General features: G+C 47.0%; 1 long non-coding RNA gene across 1 annotated transcript in view; it reads left to right on the top strand.

The window, feature by feature from the left end:
* Positions 1-8,042: 8,042 nt before the first annotated feature.
* Positions 8,043-9,936, top strand: part of LOC115166004 (uncharacterized) — a 23,633-nt gene continuing 21,739 nt past the window's right edge. The window contains exon 1 of the long non-coding RNA XR_003870259.1: positions 8,043-9,006. This is a non-coding gene — a long non-coding RNA (uncharacterized LOC115166004). The remainder of the gene's footprint in view (positions 9,007-9,936) is intronic.

Raw genomic sequence — 9,936 nt, 5'->3', positions numbered from 1 at the left:
TACGTTTTCATTAAAGAATAATCATGAGCACTCAACACGCCGCGCCTTGGTCCCCTTTATATGACGCCCGTTACAAGGAGTAGGAGCAGGAGATATTCCTGATTAAGGGGCTTGACCATGAAAAACTCCTGGCCCCATAGCTGAGGTTCAAGGTGTATGATATAAGATATATCATTCTACATCATAGGTAGAGAGTCATCATGAACCACTTATCACTGAAGTCTATGCGTGTACTTAGCCTAGCTGTGTTGCAGAGAGGCTTGTTCAAGTATGCCTATTTATTGTTGGAGAAACTGATACAGCGGTTCAGCATAACGGAGTGCAATCTGTTGGGAGTTTTAATTCAAAGGGAAAATGATCACCTCACTAAGCTAAAGTCAGTGCAGTGGAGTGAATGAACAGCTGTAAGAGGGGAGGGAAGGTAGCGTGTTAACACTGTGCACTATCACGAGCTCCAGCTGCAGCTCTGATCTCACAAGCCCCTCTGGTCCCCTGTTCCTCCTCTGTCTCTACCCTGCCTCCCTCCTTCTCTCCCTCCTTCCCTCCCTCCTTTCCTCGAGTGGCCAGGAGAATGATTATGCGAGGCGGGAGTGAGATCCATCAATTTGTCATGTGCTTGTTCCTCAGTCCCCTCTGAGGACCAGCCCCCTCCCTGACTGCAGCTACACATTAGCATGAGAAGAAAAGGAGGAAGACGCCAAACACACTATATGACAATAATAATGGAAACTCGCCCCTTGATTTAACATTATTGTTATTTGCCAACCTAAGGGGAATTTCAACTGCAGTGACGCAACGCCTATGGTAGAAAGGTGGAGAGAGGGAGGGTGTTACTCAAAGAGGGAGAGAGGCGCTACAGGATTGTCATGCGACCTTGTCGTTAGGACCATCATATAGCAACATAAAGAGGACGGGCGGATTCTGTACTCTGCCTAAAGAAACCGTCATTTTGAAAAATCTTAGGCCAGCCGTCAACCCTCCTCCCACCTGCCCCATCTCTCCCTTTAGAGTTTCTTTCTCACCTTACCATGTCCCTGCGTTACGCTACCTAAGTCATATTGCTGAAGGTGTGCGGACATGGTGAGGGAGTTTTCCTTTATCTCAAATCAAATCAAACTTTATTTGTCACATGCGCCGAATACAACAAGTGTAGACTTTACCGTGAAATGCTTACTTACCAGCCCTTAACCAACAGTGCAGTTCAAGAAGAAGAAAATATTTACCAAGTAGGCTAAAATAAAAAGTAATAATAAAAAGTAACACAATAAGAATAACAATTACGAGGCTATATACAGGGGGCACCGGTACCGAGTCAGTGTGCAGGGGTACAGGTTAGTTTAATTTGTACATGTAGGTGGGGGTGAAGTGTCTATGCATAGATAATAAACAGCGAGTAGCAGCAGTGTACAAAAAGAAAGGGGGGTCAATGTAAATTGTCCGGTGGCGATTTTATTAATTGTTCAGCAGTCTTATGGCTTGGGGGTAGAAGCTGTTGAGGAGCCTTTTGGTCCTAGACTTGGCGCTCCGGTACCGCTTGCCGTGCGGTAGCAGAGAAAACAGTCTATAACTTGGGTGACTGGAGTCTCTGACAATTTTATGGGCTTTCCTCTGATACCACCTATTGTATAGGTCCTGGATGGCAGGAAGCTTGGCCCCAGTGATGTACTGGGTCGTTTGCACTACCCTCTGTAGCGCCTTACGGTCAGATGCTGAGCAGTTGCCATACCAGGCGGTGATGCAACTGGGTCAGGATGCTCTCGATGGTGCAGCTGTAGAACCTTATGAGGATCTGGGGACCCATGCCAAATCTTTTCAGTCTCCTGAGCGGGAAAAGGTTTTGTTGTGCCCTCTTCACGACTGTCTTGGCATGTTTGGACAATGATAGTTCGTTGGTGATGTGGACACCAAGGAACTTGAAACTCTCGACCCACACCTCCTTCTGTGTCTGTGAATGGTGGTGTTGTCAAAACACAACTCCACACTTACAGTACATGACCGCTGTCTGTCTTCTCTCAAACACACACATACACGACACACACGTTTTCTGCAGGTTGCGTGACACATACAGCTCTGTTGAATACCCACCTTACCATTTACATTTACCCAGGCCAGAGAAAAACCCCACCAGGGGCCGTTAAACACACTGGATGTTTATTGAAAAATAGAAGGTGATTTTGTCACTGTTACATGAGGCAAGTTTATATTTAGATGTGTTTATCGATTCTGATCTGACACACTACACTAGCCCTGTCTAGGCCCCATAATTCAGATTCAGTCATGGAGATTGGCTAAGTCCCCCTGTCACTAAATCATTGGACGAGGACCAGCAGAGGGGCTGGCAATGGCATGGTGATACAGACAGGCTTTATGATGAGGACACAGATGGATCTCTATGGTGTTCTAACACTGTGTGAGTGTGTGTGTGTGAGTGTGTGTGTGTGTGTGTGTGTGTGTGTGTGTGTGTGTGTGTGTGTGTGTGTGTGTGTGTGTGTGCATGTGTGTGTTTCTATAACACGGTTCATGGCATACTCCCTGTCAGTGTTATACAGTATTTCCAGTAGCCTAATCAAATCAAATCAAATCAAATCAAAACAATGCTGTTGGGGGGGGGGGGGGGTGCATGTTATGGTTGTGAGCATGTGAGCATGCATAGAGTCAGAGCAAAAAAGGGTCAATGCAGGTAGCCCAGGTAGCCATTTGATTAGCTATTTAGCAGTCTTGTTAAGCAGTCTTAGAAGCTGTTTAGGGTCCTGTTGGTTATAGACTTGATGCACTGGTACTGCTTGCTGTGTGATAGCAGAGAGAACAGTCTATGGCTTGGGCTTGGGTGGCTAGAGTCTTTGACAATTTTTTGGGCCTTCCTCTGACACCACCTGGTCTTTTTTCACCACGCCCTGTAGCGCCTTGCGGTTGGGTGCCTTGCAAGTGCCATACCAAACGTTGATGCAGCCAGTCAAGATGCTCTCAATGGTGCAGCTGTAGAACTTTTGGAGGATCTGAGGGCCATGCCAAATCTTTTCAGTCTCCTGAGGGGGAAGAGGCACTGTCGTGTCCTCTTCCAAACTGTGTGGGTATGTGTGGACCATGTTAATTCCTTAGTGATGTGGACACTGAGGAACTTGAAGCTCTTGACCCACTTCACTACAGCCCTAATGATGTGGATGAGGTTTCCTGTAGCCCACGGTCAGCTCCTTTGTCTTGCTTGTCGTTGAGGGAGAAGTTGTTGTCCTGACACCACACTGCCAGGTCACTGACTTCCTCCCTGTAGGCTGTCTCATTGTCGCCGGTGATCAGGCCTACCACCGTCATGTCATCAGCAAACTTAATGATGGTGTTGGAGTTGTGCGCGGCCACACAGTTGTGGATGAACAGGTTGTACAGGAGGGGACTAAGCACACACCCCTGAGGGTCCCCATGTTGATGTTCAGCTTGAATGATGTGTTGTTACCTACCCTCACCGCCTGGGGGCAGCCCATCAGGAAGTCCAGGATACAGTTGCAGGGGGAGGTGTTCCCAGGGTCCTGAGCTTGGGGATGAGCTTGGCGTGGACAATGGTGTTGAATGCTGAGCTGTAGTCAATGAACAGCATTCTCATATAGGTATTCCTTTTGTCCAGGTGGGAGAGGGCAGTGTGGAGAGCAATAGAGATTGCGTCATCTGTGGATCTGTTGGGGCGGTATGCGAATTGGAGTGGGTCTAGGGTGTCTGGGATGATGGTGTTGATGTGAGCCATGAAAAGTCTTTCAAAGCATTTCATGGCTATAGATGTGAGTGCTACACGGCGATAGCCATTTAGGCTGGCCCTGAACTTAATGGCACCATCACCCGCTTTTAGTGGTTCCACCAAACTAAGTGCCCCATAACCATTAAAACTGATCCGAGACCAAATGGATTGTCATCCTTACAGTATTACAGAAGGGGTCAAATCTGGTCCAGAATCAGTATATGGGCCTCCCTGTCTGGCAACACTAACAACTCTCCGTCTCTGTGGCCTGTTCTGTCCTCTGCTGCAATGATTAAAAATTATAATACTAATAGATGTATTTTATCTAGTGCTTTTCATTCCAAGTAGAATCTCAAAGTCTCATTAAAAACAAAATAAACCAAAAACAATTGAACAAAGCAAATGTAGGGATCTGGCAGTTCTTGCGCGAGGGTCTTCCACAGCTTTAGGTGAAGACAGTTCTGAATGAAAGTATCTTAAGAGGAGGGAGCATAGATGGTACAGCCAGGCAGGGAGGTAGAGATATCCGACAGACAGGCCAAGGAGCTCTTCATCGGGAGCCTCCTTGTCTTCGATAGTCACAGCTCCTCCTCCGTAGATCAGGCTGGATCGTCCACTACTGAAATGTAGCACCCACCTGGGTGACGCTTCGGCGATGGTAAAAACGCCAGTAAGACCACCACACCTCAGCAGTGGTCCAGAAAAGTCCCACTTGCCTCTAGAGACTGGGGCAGGGGACCAAAAAGCTGATGCTGTTGATCTGGTGTTGCTGCATCCTTCAAATCATATTAGCAAGCTAGCTAACTTGCTAGCCAAGCCAAATTTAAACTGACTTGCCATAATCAGTCCTGCAATTCCATGGGTCACCAGCAGATATTACAGTTATCGAAAACAATACAAAAGTTGATAAAAGAATTCAATAAAAAAAATACAAATATGTACAATATAACTATAGCATAAGGAATATTTAAACAAAGATTTTTTGAGGGGGAACAGAATGGCCGGACAACACCCCCAGTTTAGAGGGGAAACTGAACGGCCTGCCAACAGCACATAGCTGAGGGTCCATTTTGTGTTCAGGCTACGTTACCTCTGTGGTCCAGGCTAATTTACCTCTGCACGACAGGCACCAGCTGCTTCCCAAGGCTTCTCCACCTTGACACATATACATACAGTATTGTTTGGCTGCATCTGAAACGGCACCCTATTCCCTATGGACCCTGGTCAAAAGAAGGGGGATAGGGTGCCATTCCGTACACAGCCCCTGCCATGTCTTTGACTTCGTCCCCCAGGGCATTCGAGGCCGTGCAGTATGCTGTCCATTACCATTACCAAAACGAATAGTCATACTCCTCCATTTAAGCTTCCACCTCTATTGAGACATCTCTTTTCCCTCTCTTTTTTCATCACCAGACTTTGGCTGTGATGAGAGAGCTTTCTCTCCCAGATTAAAAAGTGGCTGGAGTGGAGTGAGTGTTGAGTGTGTGAGGATCTGTAGACTGTATCCATTGCTTTTCTCCTGCCACCTGGTAACGCAGAAAAAGCATTCATCTCTTAGGCCATTTCAGACGCCAGCTAAAGTAATGTTCCCCCGGAACAGCTTCACAGCATCTAAGGGAGGAGAGAAAAAGACAGGAAAAACAGAGGAAACATTTTTCTGTCTGCTCTCTGCTCTCCACTCTGCAGTTTGTCTCCATGGTCACTGACTATGACTGTGACTGTCCTTTAGAGATGGTTTATTGGCTTTTCGTCCTACGGTATAACCTTAATATTCTTGTTGCTCTCCGAGCTTGTTGTCATGAGCACAGAGTCTAAAAATGCAGCCAGCAATCAACAAATACATCCAAACCCTTCACCGAATACACAGCCACACGCCCATCCAACCACCCACGCATACACTCTTATAGAGAGTTTGTGTACTCAGACATTATAGATGGAATCAAACTCAATTCAGTCTTTCAAATGAACCTAGTCACAAAGGTAAACATTTGCAGTAGAAGAGCTCTCGGATTGCAAATATTAAAAGTTCAGTTCAAAAAGCCCTTGTCGTCTTTGAGTTAATCTAACAATTCTTTCTCAATGGGAACAGCACACACAGTTTGGGGAAAAACTTCAAAAATGGGGGATGAGACAAGGTCGGACAACATGACACAATTAGAGAACAAATGTATACCAGAGAGCAGACTAGAGAACAAATGTATACTGAACAGAAATATAAATCATTTCAACGATTTTACTGAGTTACAGTCATATAAGGAACTCAGTCAATTGAAATAAATAAATTAAGCCCTAAACTATGGATTTCATATAACTGGGCAGGGGCGCTGCCATGGGTGGGCCTGGGAGGGCATAGGCCCACCCACTGGGGAGCCAGGCCCAGCCAATCCAAATGAGTTTTTCCCCACAAAGGGGCTTTATTACAGACAGAAATACTCCTCAGTTTCATCAGCTGTCAGGGTGACTTGTCTCCGACGATCCCGCAAGTGAAGAACCCGGATGTGGAGGTCCTGGGCTGGTGTGATTACACGTGGTCTGTGGCTGTGTGGCCGGTTGGACGTACTGCCAAATTCTCTAAAACGACATTGGAGGCAGCTTAAAGTAGAGAAATGATCATTCAATTCCCTGGCAACGGCTCTGGGGGACATTCCTGCAGTCAGCATGCCACTCTCTTTCGCTATACTTGAGACATCTGTGGCATTGTGTTGTGTGACAAAACTGCACATTTTAGAGTGGCCTTTTGTTGTCCCCAGCACAAGGTGCACCTGTGTAATGATCATGCTGTTTAATCAGCTTCTTGATATGCCACACCTGTCAGTTGGATCGATTATCTTGGCAAAGGAGAAATTCTCACAAACAGGGATGTTAACAAATTTGTGCACAACATTTGAGAGAAATACACTTTTTGTGTGTATGGAAGGTTTCTGGGATCTTTTATTTCAGCTCATGAAACATGGGACTGACACTTTACATGTTGCATTTATATTTTTGTTCAGTATATATCAGAACGTAAATGAGAAGTGTTTTGTGCCAGGACCTCTGAATGCTGTGTAATCAGATTCAGCTCAGCTCACACAGCGTAGAGATAGCAGTGTGTTGAAATGGATTCTTAATGATGGACACATCACAGAACTAGTGCCCAACCAGTACTGTGTTCCTGTGACAGCCCACCATGACACACACACACACACACACACACACACACACACACACACACACACACACACACACACACACACACACACACACACACACACACACACACTTCTCCCAGGAGCTCTGGAGAAACGGAGATTGCCTATTTAAGGTGGAAATCAATATCCTTTCTTTTCCCATCTCTCCCCTCCCTCTCCTCCTCCTCCTTCTCCTCCTCCTGTCCTTTCAATTCCCTGACCCTCTCCCTCCATCTCTCTGTATCTTTCTTCCTCTTTCTCCAAAGACACATCTAACCCACAAGAGACTCTTCATCAGTACTGGGGCTGGCACACACACAGAGAAACACACACATAAACTGAACAACACACACCAAGCCAAGGTCTGAAAGAGAACACACTGCATCCGCTCAGAAACACTCTTGTGATCATAGAAACTATGAACAGATTGCAATGCCATATACACACTAACATAAACAGGTTTGCTCAAAAAAAATCATGCACCTATACACACAGACACACGCTCATATAATGTCAGGGTCTTATCCCCCAGCTCCTCCTCTCTCTCTCTCCCTAAGCGTAGCCACTCCTGTCCATACCTAGCAGAGGCCCATAGTGCCACCCAATCTGCAGTGGGCCAGGGCTACAGGGGTGGGACCGGGGGGGACAGGGCAGTGGGTGGACGGCCACACACCTCTTTATTTGGGCCCGCTAAAAATACCCAGGGAGATTGGGCAGGATACAAGGGGCTGGGTGCAGGGGCTTGGGAAAGGTGGGGCTGGAAAGGTCTGGTGTGGTGTACGGTGGACTGGGATGGGCTGGGGTAGGATGGCTCTGGAACGCCAGAGTGAGGAGTCAAGGGTGATGACAGGAAGAGAACAGAAAAGGAAAAGAGGAGGGGGAGTGGAGGAGGACAGGGTAGAGTAGTCAATCGACAGAGAGGCGGATTGGAACAACCTCCCCCCAGCCACTCCACCCTGTACATCCCACTCACCCACCCCCTTTTGTCGGGACGCTCAGCACTTGACAGGCTATTTTTTGCCACGCTTCACTAAATAAGGCCAGGCAGCGTCGGGGTGCAGGCGGGCCGGTCAGGGGGGCGCATGTCTGCCGTTCCTACCTGGGTATATAAGCCCCTGGACGGTGGGGGGTTACTCCGATCACGCTGCCCTTCCATTCTCTCCCAGAGATGGTCCGTCGCGTTCTGAAGTCCACCTTTCCACTTTTCATTTCAAAATCAATGCTTATGTCTTCATCCACTCCTCCAGAGCATCGTCAGCTGACAGGGTATTGTTTTAGAAATGTTTTGCTTACTTTTTCTCCTCTCAACCCTTTTGCCTCTGAAGTCTCCCTGTGATGGGATCGACACATTCATTTTTTTGTATCCGTACTTTGGAGGTTGATACAGGCCCTGCGTTGCGGTGACCTCAGGATGTGTGGCGCTGTGGAATATGGGGGGTCAGTGTCGAGAAGGAGATGTGGGGAATTGACGGACAGCTGAGAGGTTAGAAAGGAAAATGCGCCGTTGAGGCAAAACATATCCTCTTTCTTTCTTTCTTTCATTCTTTCTTTCTTTCTTTCTAGCACTTATCCTGTCATCTATTGTGTCTCCTCTGCTTTCCTCACTCACTCTCTGGCGCTCTCTCACTCAGTCAGTCTTTCTCTTTCTCTCTCCCTCTCCCTCCCTTCCTCCGTCCCTCTTCTCAATTTGTCCTTCAGCTCTGTCAGCGCACAGTCCACATTCTCTGATCCCTCTATTGCAGTTTCATTAAGCTTCCTCAGTCAAACTTTGCATGGTTAGGTGGGGAGGGATGGGCAGCCGTGAGTTTGACGCATTTGAACGCCACATCATCAGGTTATAAAAAATCCTCTTATAAGAAAGGTTCAAGTCTTTTGATTTTATATAGGGCTTTTTCTTTGTACCTGCCATTGGTTCTTTTTGGTATTTTTTTCCTCCTCTCATCCTCTTCCTCCCATCCGGTGTGAGAAAAGCAGCATCTCCCATGACCCTCCTCTCCTCTCTGCATCCCTAAACTCTCCGTCGCTGATTCAGCTCCCAGGGAACAGACAGACACTCTGCCTGCAGCAGCCACACCGCACGGGCCGCCGCCCTGCCAGATCACCCCGATACCGGTACGTGCTCTATGTGTGTGGGTGCATTCAACATACTGTATGCGTATGTCTATACTGTCTCTGTCTGTACATGCGTAGTGTGTATGCATGTGTGGGTGCATTCTGTGTCAGTCTGACAGCTCGGCTGTCTTCTCAGTGCAGTTGTTTCTGACAGTTGCTCCGACAGGGCACGGAGCGCTGAGCTGCTGTCCATTCCATCGTCCTCCTCTTGTCAAAGTTGCTTTAGTGTTATAGCAAAAAGGGTATAGCTGTAATGTGTGAACCCCAGTGGATGACTGCCATGCATTCTTAAGAGAGTGGTGAAGAGGGAGTATTTTATATATCTACAAGGTCGTCTGTTATCAGAAACATTATATATAAACCAGCATGGTTCATTTTTTGCCTTTAGTTCACTTATAGGGGATTAATTTACTTCACTGTGGGTGAATTTGTTCAAATTAGCTATCATTATTGCTGTTTTTCCTTCTTATTCTGAAGGACAACCGTGCAGTTTAGAATTTATTTTATAAATTAAATTAAACGTATTCACGTAATTACTTTCAATGGCTTTACTTGTTCTTGTTTTCTCTAACATCCTAGCATTCACACTTCCACTGCAATAACGTCACTTTTCCCGCATCACAGCTCATCAGGAGTCATTTCTTTACACTGTCATGGATACGACTGCTTGATGGACTACTTGTGACTATGTCTGTGGTTTGAAGGGGACAGGTGTGAGGTTTTAGCGGTTGAAAGTGGACTGATCCTGGCACTGCGGGGTTAAATGACACCAAGTGAATGTGAGCGAGGGGAGTCATGGGACCGGAATATCACAGCAGGCCCTAATGGACTATCTATAGACGGGACAGACGCATGTGTCACTCTCAGGAGAGGAGCGAGAGTAGGGAGAGATAGAGAGAGAGAGAGGAGGAGAAGGCGGCGAAGATGGGA

Source organism: Salmo trutta, chromosome 28 (genome assembly GCF_901001165.1).
Source record: "Salmo trutta chromosome 28, fSalTru1.1, whole genome shotgun sequence".
Classification (NCBI taxonomy): Eukaryota; Metazoa; Chordata; class Actinopteri; order Salmoniformes; family Salmonidae; genus Salmo; species Salmo trutta.
Note: the sequence above shows the minus strand (reverse complement) of the source record. Positions and strands in the feature narration are given on the sequence as shown.